Source organism: Rattus norvegicus, chromosome X (assembly GCF_036323735.1).
Source record: "Rattus norvegicus strain BN/NHsdMcwi chromosome X, GRCr8, whole genome shotgun sequence".
Lineage (NCBI taxonomy): Eukaryota > Metazoa > Chordata > Mammalia > Rodentia > Muridae > Rattus > Rattus norvegicus.
In genome coordinates, this window is record NC_086039.1 from 53,137,357 (window position 1) to 53,150,715 (window position 13,359).

Here is a 13,359-nt window from a genome sequence, read left to right on the forward strand (position 1 = left end):
TCTATACATTAAGATTATAAGGCAAAACTCCCAAAATGCAGTAGCTGATTATTCACAGTAGACATATTAAGTCAAGAAGATTATTTTTTCTCTTTGCTAAGGCACAAAGCCTGGGGCTATATGCATTTTTATTACACTTTACTGCCTTGGTTTCACTTGAGGATTAAAAAGAGAGTCAAGGTACAGTGCACGTATCCTGATGGATTTTAGGATTTCGTGCTTTAGTGAAAGGAAGAATCTCATAAAATACCTCAGATTATTGCTCTGGGAAGTGTACCTACTTCTGTGATGACCTAGAAATTCAATCTTTTGTTTCTCCTGTAAAAGATCACATTGTATTGCGGAATTTTTTTCCCTGTAGTTTTCTGCACCATGTAAAGCCACATTTAGAAAAATAGCTTTAGTTTAGATCTGAAGTGAAAATATCTAAAATAGTTCAGGGAAGTCTTATGATTATTCAGGGAGCTTACAAGCAGCCTTGGGGTTGGAGTGAGGTGGTGTGAAGAAGTGGGGAAACAGGAGGGAGAAGGGAGGGGGACTACATCAAAATTATATAAAAAGACTGTCTGAGACAGGCTATGTAGACCCAGTGCAAGTCCAAGTGTAAGTTTTAACACCTATTTTGTCAAATTGATAACACTTTACCACTACGACCGTTAATACCACCACCACCAATCCTGGCACCACTGCCACTTCCACCACAAATAACAAGTACATTGGATCTATCTTCTCTCCTTCAATAAATACTCATTTATTTAACATGTGCCACATCTACTGATGTAGCCAAAAAGGGAGAAAGAATGCTATAGGGTGAGGAAGTATAATAGAAGAGACCTTCGAGTTTCCCTATTTGTAAAAGAAAGGCTTCATAATGGCTTGGCAGCTGCACAACACAAAGAAAAGGTGGCCAGAGCGTAAAGCTTGTAACTAGAAGCCCACTCCTGGCACACACAGGGTTTTTTTTTGTGATATGCAGACAAATTGAGTGTGAAAGGAGTCAAGGTCAATGTAGCTTTGGAAAGGCTTAAAGGGGGATGGGGTGGGATGAGGGGTATTGATTTCTTAGTTAAGGAAAACCTACCAATCTTCATTAAAATATCTTCAACTGTGTTGCTGGCCAAAATATCAGATGGAAAACCTGTTTAATTTCTACAGTTTTATCTTTTTTTTACCTGTTTAACTTCATGACTTCAACCCGCTTCTATCATTTTAGTATGGGTTTACTCTGTATGCTACTTTTAAAAAAAGATCCCAATTCTATTTTATCTCATTGACAGTTCTTTCAAATTACCACTTGTGGTCCCTGGGGACACTCCTGTGTTCTAGTACCAGGAGGCATAATTACGCAATTACAATGTGAACATTGTGCTCCTTATGGCCTGAAATGCCCCTAGAAAGGAATGCTCCATTGGCCTCAGAAAGTTTCTGTGAGGACGATATCTTCCAAATGGGGAATAAATAAAGCTGCAGAATAAATAGCTAAAGCTGAAATGTAAATGATCCAATGTAATATTGTGGCAAGGTGAGAGACACTTGACTTTTAGTTCCTGTTGCAAATCAGGAGTTATGTTAGGAAAGCTTTTAATATGGGACCTGTTTGTTTTTTTTTTTAAATATAAATTCCATATCAAGTTACATCATCTAAGCTGAGTAGTTGAACTTTTATCTATTGAGACAAAAAATGTCTAAGAAATACTTCCCATGAGCCCTCCCCTTCAGAATTTTCATAACGATCTGTAGTGGTAACTGAGTGAAGATTTGGACAAATGAAGCAGGATAAGAGGTTGATTGTTGCTTTTCTAAATTAAAATTAATGATACCCTTAAGGTTCTGAAGCACATGAAGTCAACTGAATGTTTATATAACCTGACTGTGTTGTCACCAAATCAAACACGAAAAGCAACAGATAAATTTCCAAAGCACGGTTCAGAAATGGCTGAGATGGAAGCTTAAAGCCTCAACAAAAGTCTCGCTGTCCGTCTGCTTTTGCTCCCATGTTGATGAAAGAGTTCTTTAGAAGTGAAGAAATAATGCCGCTGGAGATAGGCCAAATCTAGTCTTGGACGACACTTCTCATCATGCCTTGCCAACCTGGCAGGGGGCCATAGCCACTTCATTTGAGGCACTATCTGTTCACCCACTGAGTCCATATGCTGTTCGGGTGGATTCTATAGAAGATAAAGTGGTGAAGGGAAAGGAGTCAGGGCTGGGGATGTAGCTCTGTTAATCCCACCAGGCAGGAATAAGATCACTACCACATTTTTGGAGCCAAATTTGAAGGAAGCTTTATTAAATACTGGCCTGGATGATGAACACGGGCCAGGCCTGTACCTGGGATTCCCACAGAGTATGGCATCAAATTATATTAGTCAGAGGCTTATAAAGGCAAAACCCACAAAGCTACGTACTTCCCACCTCCTTCCAATTGGAAGGCAAACATGCATTCTGACACACTTCCTGCCTACAAGCCTCCCGCCTACATGTGATCAAGCACAGCCTGTGCAGTTGGGGCAACCAAGCTTGTTTAAAGAAGCAAAAACACTTTCCTTACATGAACAAACAGCTTCCAGCATTCCAGGAAGTTATCTGTTTCTGGGCGAGTGGAGCTTACAGGTTAGCATCACTTTTGTTTTATAGATGGTTTAAATACAGCAATTAGTCCTAAAACATGACTTTAGCCTTCACAACTCACATATAAAATATGAGAGGCTTTGCGTTGAACCCCACCGAATACCACCAACAAACGTTGAAAAAATAAAATTAGTCAAAAATTAAAAATCCAGGGTCTGGTGAGACGGTTCAGTTCTTAAAAATGATTGCTGCTCTTGTAGTGGACCTGAGTTTAGTTCTCAGTATACACTTCAAGTGACTGCAACTGCTGTTCGAGGGGACCTGCCACCCTATTCTAGTCTTTACAGGTAACTATGTATGTATGTTGCACATAGCATACACACACACACACACACACACACACACACACACACACACACACAGAGTAAATCTTTTAATGTATTTAGAAATAAGTCACAAAAAATATAAAATAGAATGAGGAGAAATCTATAAAAGAGGAATATAAAAAAGGTAGATTAATTATGCATGTGTTATCACTATCAAAACCCCAGTTAAGACAAGTTGATTGCTGGAGCACCAGAATTTGAAAAATAATAGTAAGCAATCTAAAGAGGAAGGAAGGAAGGAAGGAAGGAAGGAAGGAAGGAAGGAAGGAAGGAAGGAAAAGAAAAGGAGTAGATTAATGTTGGTCTCAGAGGCACACATTAGTTTCCATGCCAAAAATCAGCTAACCATTATACTCCCATTCAGAGTGAACCTTGTGTTAAACGTGGGTTCCAGAGTTTTAACCTGAAAAGTTCTGTTGAGCTCCTAAGTGTCCTAATGTTAAGAAAACACAAATTCAAGAAGAGCTCCCAGTCAATCTTGTGCTAAAGAAGGCCAAGTTGTTTGGCCACAAAGCTGTTGTGTATCACAAATACTCATTCTAAACCTTACCTCAGAATGTATTTTTTCCTGAATTATAGTTCAATAGAAATGAAAAGTCATGGTCTGGAATGTTGACTCAGAAGATAAGCACTGCCAGATCTTGCAGACAACCCCGGTTTAATTCCCATACCCACATGGTGGCACACAACCCATCTGTAACTCCAAGTCCAGGAGATCTGATACCCTATTCTGACCTCCTCAGAAATAATGCATGCACATAGTACAGAGACATATATGCAGGCAAAACATACATGCATGTAACATAGAATAATAATCTTTATAAAGAAATGGGAATTCAAAGACTATTAATTTTAAATTGAAAGTGATTGTATTTACTTAAGAGAATTTTAACTATCGCTGTGATAGTTTTAGTTGACTTCCCAGAATGATGTTTAAACATATATACATGAGTGTTCTATGTTGTCAGAACTCAAGAGCTGACACGACATTATTCTTTGAATGAGCTTTATTAGAAGAGAATGGCATGGCAGCCATGATAGGCTTCAAATTGGGAGAGCATTGGAAGATATAGAATGGTATCACACTGTAGACAACCTTCCCTTCAAATCCTGAGAGGAGCTACATTAGAAGAGATAGCCACAATCAACAACATAACTGAGATCCTGAAGGGAGAGACAAAGCCTTTAGCTCCAGAAAACAAAGAGGGTTTCTGACTCTTAAAGGTTTTCAGGGAGGTAGGTAGTCTTCAGACCATGATACCTGACCTAGCCTGGTCTACATACCAAGGAACAGAAAGACAGGCACTAAATAAAAACATAAACTTATCCTTTAAAAATTATTGTAGTTCTGGGCATGGTGGTGCATTCTTTTAATATCAGCACTTGGAAGGCAGAGGTAGGTGGGTCTATGTGCATTGGAGGCCAACCTGGTCTACAGAGTTAGTTCCAAGACAGTTAAGGTTATATACAGAAACCCTGTCTCCAAAAAATAAAAATTCCAGGTGGTTATAACACATGCCTTCAATCTCAGCACTCTCTTGATAAAACAACAACAAAAATTTAGATTTATTTCTTTTAATGTTTATAATGTTTGTAAGTATATGCACCACATAGATGGTTTTGAACCACCATATGGAAGCTAGAACCTTAACCTCACACCTTTTAAAGAATAACAAGTGCTCTTAATTGCTCATCCACCTTTCCAGACCCATAAACTTATTTTGTAAACATTTCTTTATTACTATTTGTGTGTGATTGTGATATATGCGCATAAGTATACGGGGGTGGGGGTCAGGGGGCAATTTTATGGACTCGGTTCTCTTATTCCATTTTTGAGTTCCAGGATCAAACTTAAATTCCTAGGCCTGTACAAAAAGTATCTTTTCCTACTCTGCCACCTCACATCATAAGCTTACTTTGCAGTTATATGGGTAATAGCTTCAAAGCCACAGCACATGTTTTTTTAATCCAATCTCTGTCTCAAGGAGTGAGAATAAATACAGCTTCAGAGGGGCATGGTCTGAATTTCGCAAGGGGGAAGAGTAGCTAGATGGTATGCATTCCAACACATGAAAGAGTTTGGAAGCAATACATAGGTCCTCCATGACACAAATATGTAACTCAGAAACACCGTAGATTGTAAAATTGTTGGACAAAGAAGTCATGAGTAGAGTGTGGAAAGTTGGCAGATATATGAGGAAGGGCATTATTCACTATCCTCACAATAAAAGAAGAGTTGGGGGTTATGTTTTGTTTTATTTTGCTTTGTCGTTTTGATTTTTCATAGCCTCATTAGTATAGGTATGGGGTACAGTTTTTCTATGAGTGTGAGTTTTCATCAAGCTGTAAGACAAACTTATAGTCAGACAGTCAAAATGCACAAGCCTAGGTAGATATTTCTTTTTTCCTGGCCTGTGGTAAACATGCTTTCTGTGTGGTCTCAGAAAGAACCCTTGGCCATTCGAATGGAACCACATTGTCTAGCAAGGCATTTCCTCATCTGGTGATAACTACAGTTCTTGGAAACCTTTAGAGAAGACAATAGCTTAACTGTGATTAACCAACAAATCAAGAGAAAGTGGAAGCTCTTGAAATTATAAAACAAAGTCAGCAACACATTTGATAATACTGTTTTCAAATACAGTAATTGTTTATCTCTGTCCTTTTCTTTTTAAAAATCTTTTGGCAGGTTTAGAGAATGTGACAAAGAAATCAAGGGGGCTTTCAAATCCACACAGGAATGTACTGAGTTATGGAAAAGAGCTGAGAATTAAGATTTGTTGGATTATTTGATTCTCATTCATTTTCCCTCAAATTGCACTTTGAGTTCAACTGTATTCATATTTAGCACAGTGGCTAACAGATTATAGGAATTCATCTCTTTGATTCATTCCCTCAGTAAATTTTTCTAAGCAATTCTTATATACTGGGCACTATGCTAAGCTGTGAACAAGAGAGCATTGATGTCTCATAGACGAAGAACCTGCATTCTAGTAATTATCTTTTGAACTGCTGTAGAGAAGTGGTTTGTTTTGCTTTGCTTTCCTTTTAGAGCTAAGGGTACCTTGGTAGCCGAGCTCATGCCTCTTGTTTACCAAGCCCAGAGTTCAGTCCTTGACACCACACAAAGCAAAATTAAATACACAATAGAAATCCAGGAAACAGTTTTTACTGGACTTATAAAAGGTCTACACAAACTGCACATTATATAGAACCCATCAAAATGGAAAGAAATGAATAATATATATCCTTCATAATTCTTGAATATGATTAAAGTCAATGTAGATTAGCAATACGGGGGAGATTTGGGGTTTGAGTTTGCCTTATGCTGGGTTGCATTAGGTTTTCCAAATTTTAGCATTGTAGTCAAGATGAATATAATGAATATCATATAAAATGAATATAATTTTTCTCTTTCATCATCAAATTGAAGGAAAGAGGGAAAGAAGGGAAGAGGAGAGAAAGGAAAGGAAAGGAAAGGAAAGAAAAGGAAAGGAAAGAAAGAAAAGAAAATGGATGTTATAAAGTTTTGTGTTAGGAATCTTGGAAAAGAAATTGTTTATTTAAAATATACTTGTTACAGTAAAGATTTAAGAATAATGTATCTGTTAATTCAGTCAACTAACATGAGCTAAGCACCTGTTGTATGTCAGGTACTGTGCTCCTGTCTGGAGATTGTCCAGGAAATAAAATTATGTCCCCTGTCCTCACGGAGCATATAAAAAGACTTTTCTTTTTACTCTCCCCTGGTATGCATTTAGTGAAGAATTGCTGCAAACTAGATTATGAGTACTCACAGAGCAGATGGCAGTATTTTGCCCATCTGGGCTAGTTCTAAAGAAAAGACCCTTGTGTATCAATAGATAAGATTTCTTTCAGTTCTAAGTTTTCATGATCTATGATCAAATAGTAGAAATAGAATATATGCTTCCAAGTTGATGCTTTACTTTTATTTCTATTGCAAATGGAAACAAAGGGCATGACCTATTAATTCAGGGGAAATTCTATTCCTTTTGTCTCTTTAAATAATTTTATTTCAACTTCTTAACTCTTTCTGTTCAACTCACCTTCTTAAGTTCCTTTTTACCTCATTTTAGCTTTTCATCCTTCCTTTTCCTTCCTTTGGTGACTTAAAAAACTTGTCCTTGTCTGGTAAAGAGTTTCAATTTCAAAGAATACTTGCACACATATACTACTGGTTCCTCTTCTAATAGCTTTATTTCCAGTCTCCCAGATTTGAAATCAAGAAGTGGACTATTTCAAAACTTAAGCTCATGGTATAGAGTGGCATAATGTGAGGACACTTGCTAACAGAACAGTTGTGAAACCTTGGGTTCTATCCTCAACCTTGCAAACACAAATCAAAACTCTAGTATGCAAATGAATCCTTCCTTCAAAATGATCCTATATACCTTCATTTTAAATCTATTTTCAAGTCTTTGTCATAAGACATGTGTTAATAATATTATTTCCCTTCTCCCAATTCCCTTTGGAGCACTCAGTACAAATCCCTGCCTCAAGAATCGGAGATCTATGCAAAAGAAGAGAAAGACTGTAAGAGCCAGGGTGGTAGCTCACTCCAAGGCAACTGCATCTTCCTTGCTTAAAAACACAACCAGTTCAAATATTCTAACGCAATTGAGCTATTGTTTCAAAAGCTTATCAATTTCTCTCATGAATAATTGTTCACAGAATAAAGTACTTCGTTGGTAAGAAGCTATAGCTTGTAAAACCCTTGGTCTCCTTCACACTTTTCTTTCTCATAATCATTTCTTTATTTAGTTGATCTGCAATCATTCTACACAGAACCTTTCCCCATGACAATCTGTAAATTTTTTAAAAATGTGCTTAATTCTTAGTTATTTTAACAGTTTCATGAATATTTTGTTTCAGTAAAAGAAACATTTTTAATTTTAATGTCCTTGTGTTTCCATTAAGTTTGAGTCATGGGGGGAGAAATTCACTTTAATCTTATATTTACTTCTTGACAATACTGGGTGTAAAGTAGAAATTACCATTATTGCTCTCCTTAAGTAGCAAAATTTTAGCCATATCCTTAGTGATTGAGAAATTGTAATTGACTCTTGAATCAGTTGTTACAGCTATGTGGTCCCTAAAAGGTTACCACCATGGTTACTAAGGGTCTTGGCCTACCACACACTCAGAATCCATGTCCAGTTTCTCTTGAGGAATTCTTAATGGTTTGAAAAGGGATATCTGATCATTGTCCAATATTCTTTCCATTTCTTACCTTTCACATTCATCTCCTGATTCATTTCTTCATAAAATGATACATTCAAAATTTAGAAATAATTATATATTTCAAGCATGTATTTATATGTTTTTCCATAGCTTTTCTCTGTAAGTTTATTGTATCATGTCCTTAAATACTAAAAAGAGGCCTCATATTGGATCACAAAATGAATTAATGACTGAGAATTTATAGATGTTCACCCTTGATTTGGTCTTTATATATTAATTGTTTGAAACCTGAAGACTTAGAGGCTATGCTGTACCTCAATGATAATGAACTTCCTTAGCACATTTAAGGCATTGGACACAATCCATAGTGTGGCACCCCTGACACCAAAAAAGAAATTTAAAAGCTAGCTACTTACCAAATATTTACCATGTTCTAGTTTAATCTTGTACAAGGCTGTTAAGAGCAATAACCGAACAGAACCAGTTTAAATATTCTCACTGCTAATTTACCACTTAGTAAGCAATTTGTTGAGTATTTTATTTGCTTTGCTTTGATGGGTTCTTGCTTTGTCCCCTAGGCTAGCTTTATGATTTTAATGTAGTCTAGGTTGGCTATGAGCTTTAAGTTATCTCCTTCAGCTTTTTGAGTGCAAGGATTATAAGTAGTATCTGCTACCTGGACTAAGCAAGTTCCTTTGTAAGCTTGTCATACCTCAGTTTCTACATCAATGAAATTGCAGAGTAATATTATTTGTTATAGAGTTATTGTGAAGAATAAATTTCAGTTCATATTGCTACATACATAGCATTTAACAAATGTTGGCCATTTTGCGTTGTATATGATACCTTGTTCATTATACCTTCTTCCTCTCCATTTATTAACCACAATAGGAAAAACTTAGAGAACTTGTATTAATAAGTATTCTCTAGTACTTCAGTGGGAGGGGAGCAGAGAGATGAAAGATGGTAGGTGTATAGATGATAGATAGGTACAGAGCGGGGGGGCTAAGAAGCTTCCTAATCTTGTGTCAGCATGCTAGGGACCCAGAACAGTTGGAAAGAGCGAGCCTATCCAAGTCCAAAGGCAAAAGAGTAAATCTTAGTTCCATCATAAATCAATGTCCAAGCTGAAGTAGGTGAGCAGGACAGTAAAAATATTAGCTACTGTGTTGGGTCTTCAGCTAATTTAAATAAACGCCACCCACCTTGGGGAAGGCAATCTACCTTGCTGAAATCACAAATTCTAACTCTAATTTCAATTTTTTGGATATTTTTATTTACATTTCAAATGTTATTTCCTTTCCCAGTTTCCAATCCATAAGCCCTCTATCCCACCCCCATCCCCTTCTTCTATTAGGATGTTCCCCATCCCCAAACAACCTATTTTCTGCCTCCCCACCCTGACATTCCCCTACAATGAGGGGTCCAGCTTTGGAAGGAACAAGGGCTTCTCCTTTCATTGGTGACCAATAAGGCTATCCTCTGCTACATATGCAGCTGGAGCCAAGGGTGTGTCCATGTGTAGTCTTTGGGTAGTGGTTTAGTCCCTGGGAGCTCTGGTTGGTTGGTATTGTGCCTATGTGGTTGCAAACCCCTTCAGCTCCTTCAATCCTTTCTCTAATTCCTCCATCAGGAACCCTGTTCTCAATTCAATGGTTTGCTGCTAGCATTCACCTCTTTATCTGTCATGCTCTGACTGAACCTCTCAGGAGACAGCTATAACAGGCTCCTATCAGCATGCACTTCTTGGCTTCATCAATATTATCTAGTTTTGGTGTCTGTATATATATGGGCTGGATCCCTAGGTGGCCATTCCTTCAGTCTCTGCTTCAAACTTTGTCTCCATACCTCCTCCTATGAATATTTTTGTTCCGCTTTTTATGAAGTACTGAAGCATCCACTCTTTGGTTGTCCTTCTCCTTGAGCTCAATGTGGTATGTGGATTGTATCTAGGATAATTCAAGGTTTTGGGCTAATATCCACTAATCAATGAGTGCATACCATGTGTGTTCCTTTGTGATTGGGTTACCTCACTCAGCATGATATTTCCTAGTTCCTATGATTTCATGAAGTCATTGTTTTTGATAGCTGAGTAGTACTCCATTGTGCAAATGTACTACATTTTCTGTATCCATTCCTCTGTTGAAGGGCATGTGGGTTTGTTACAGCTTCTGGCTATAATAAATAGGGCTGCTGTGAACATAGTAAAGCATGTGTCTTTGTTGTATATTGGAACATACTTTGGGTATATGCCCAGGAGTGGTATACCTGGGTCCTCAGGTAGTACAATGTCCAATTTTCTGAGAAACCTCCAAACTGATTTCCAGAGTGGTTGTACCAATTTGCAATCCCACCAACAATGGAGGAGTGTTCCTCATTTTTTCTCCACATCCTCACCAGCATCTGTTATCACCTGAGTTTCTGATTTTAGCTATTCTGACTGGTGTGAGGTGGAATCTCAGGGTTGTTTTGATTTGCATTTCCCTGATGACTAAGGATACTGAATATTTCCTTAGGTGCTTCTCAGTCACTTGATATTCCTCAGCTGAGAATTCTTTGTTTAGCTCTGTACCCCATTTTTAATAGTGTTATTTGGCTCTCTGGAGTCTAACTTCTTGAGTTCTTTGTATATTTTGAATATTAGCTCTCTATCAGATGTAGGATTGGTAAAATTCTTTTCCCAATCTGTTGGTTGCCATTTTTTCCTAATGACAGTATTCTTTGCCTTACAGAAGCTTTGCAATTTTATGGAGTACCATTTCTCAATTCTTGATCTGAGAGCATAAGCCATTGGTGTTCTATTCAGGAAATTTTTCCCAGTGCCCTTGTGTTTGAAGCTCTTCCCCACCTTTTCTTCTATTAGTTTGAGTGTATCTGGTTTGATGTGGAGGTCCTTGATCCACTTGGACTGGAGCTTTGTATGGGGTGATAATAATGGATCGATTTGCATTCTTCTACATGCTGACTTCCAGTTGAAACAGCACCATTTGCTGATTTTAGCTCCTTTGTCATAGATATAGTAACCATAGGTTACCTGCCTGTCTCTGTACTAATACCATACAGTTTTCAATCGCTATTGCTCCCAATTTTATTTTTTACAATAATTTTAAAAATATCCTCATAGATACATTTAGAAACAATGTTTATTTGGTAGAGTGAAATTTATGCATAAAATTGGCAACCACAGGTATATAATCATTGTTTTCTCTCTTTTCCTGTCTCATGCTGTTCTCTCTCTCTCTCTCTCTCTCTCTCTCTCTCTCTCTCTCTCTCTCTCTATTTGACAAATAGTCTTTTGTCAAATAGTCATTAAATAGGTGCTTGCTATCACATACACTGTACAGGGTTCAGAGTGTCATGTAAAGGGAAGACTGGAGACAGACAAATGAAAAGAGGAGCCTTTACCACCAAGAGGTTAATGTTCTATTTTAGGAGACACTCATTTCCTTATAATTACTGGATGGTACTATACACAGCCCCCATGTATAAACCATGTGCTATGAGCATGCTGAGGAAACAATTAATTCTTACCTGGGAGATAGAAAATTAAACATATAAACCCTAGCATCCTAGCAGTAGGAGAGAAGGTGGTTCAAATGTTCTGGGGGAAAAACAATAGCAGTATAAAAACCCCCTTAGATATAGGAACATTGGGGGATGGCTCATAGTTTGGTAGACTCAGCAGATAGAGAATGGCTTGCAGAGCAAAGTTCTAAATCTAGGCTGACAAATCTGAAATTGTTTCTAGTTTCCCTGTATATAATAGTGAGGGAAATCCTGCATTGTTTTGAATCCCTGCTTAGTGAATCTCAACCCAAGATAGATGAGGCAAAAGAAAGAGTTTAAAAATCATCCTAGGTAGGTCTACACTAGATATTTCATTGAGATCTATATTAGATATTTCATTGATACTGAGAAGTCAATGTTGACATTAGTTTAGACTTCTTCATGAAATTGAGAACTGCTTTATTTCTGGACAATTCTCCACAGCACAAGAACCTAAATTCTGGTGCCTGTGGGCAAGCTCTGAACATTTCCTTGTTTAGTATGGGCCGTTGACAACTAAACTAAGATTCAGAGTCATGAGGAGGATGCCTGGGGCCATGACTAATACTGAGTTGGTGGAATGCCAGATGATAAAGTTTATCATTTCATACCTTCCAAAAGGTCTCCCTTTCCTTACCAAGATTGGAACTGAATAAGCTTAAACAGGACACTGTGTAAATGTATTGTAGAAAAACTTAATAGGAAAAAAGAAGTACAATCAAACATTCCATGCTGCCTGGGGTATATTATCATTTCGAAATGCACTACTGAAAACGAACTCTGAAACTTTCTTTCAGCTCATTACTCACTCTACCTTACCTCAAATTTAAGCCTTGTCTCTACTTTTTTAATGTGTGTACATATATGTTTACATGGATGTGTGTGTAGGTACATGTGCATAAATGTGTGTATTCTTGTGAGAACCTAAAACAGCCTCAAGTGTCAATTCCAGGAGCACCAACCTTTTCTGAGACAGGGTTTCTCATTGGCCTGGTAAAACCAATAAGGCTACATTGACTGGCCAGAAGCCCCTGGAGATCTTCCTGTCTCCTTCCCTGTACTAGCATTATAAACATGGGCCACCACAGCCAATGCTTTTACCTAGGTCAGTGGTTCTCAACTTGTGGGTTTTGACCCCTTTGGGAGTCAAATGACCCTTTCACAGGAGTCACATATCAGATATTTACATTGTGATTCATTACAGTAGCAAAATGACAATAATGAAGTAGCAACAAAATAATTTTTTGGTTGGGTTCACCACAACTTGAGGAACTGTATTAAATGGTCAAAGCATTAGCAAGGTTGAGAACTGCTGATATAGGTTCTAGAAATGGTCAAAGTCAGGTCTTTTCCCTTGAGACACAAGAATGTTACTGACTGAATGATCTCCCCAACTCATCTCTTTTATCTTAATTTTTTACTGTAGTTATTTGTTTTATTATGCTTTTTTTTTCTTTTGTTAAGGTGAGACTGGTCACACTATGTAGCTCTAGATAGCTTTAACTCATGACCTTCCTGTTTCAGCACCTCAAGTGCTAAATTTTCGAGTGTGTGTCACTTATGCTTAACTAATGATTATTATCAACTTTTGATTGTTTATTGTTAAGAATTAATTATAGCTTGATAACTACTAATAATTTATTTAAACTAATTT

At 37.4% G+C, this 13,359-nt stretch overlaps 1 protein-coding gene across 15 annotated transcripts in view; it reads left to right on the plus strand.

The window, feature by feature from the left end:
* Dmd (dystrophin) overlaps nt 1-13,359 on the plus strand; it is a 2,367,748-nt gene that overhangs the window by 2,067,259 nt on the left and 287,130 nt on the right. The gene's annotated exons all lie outside the window — the stretch shown is intronic.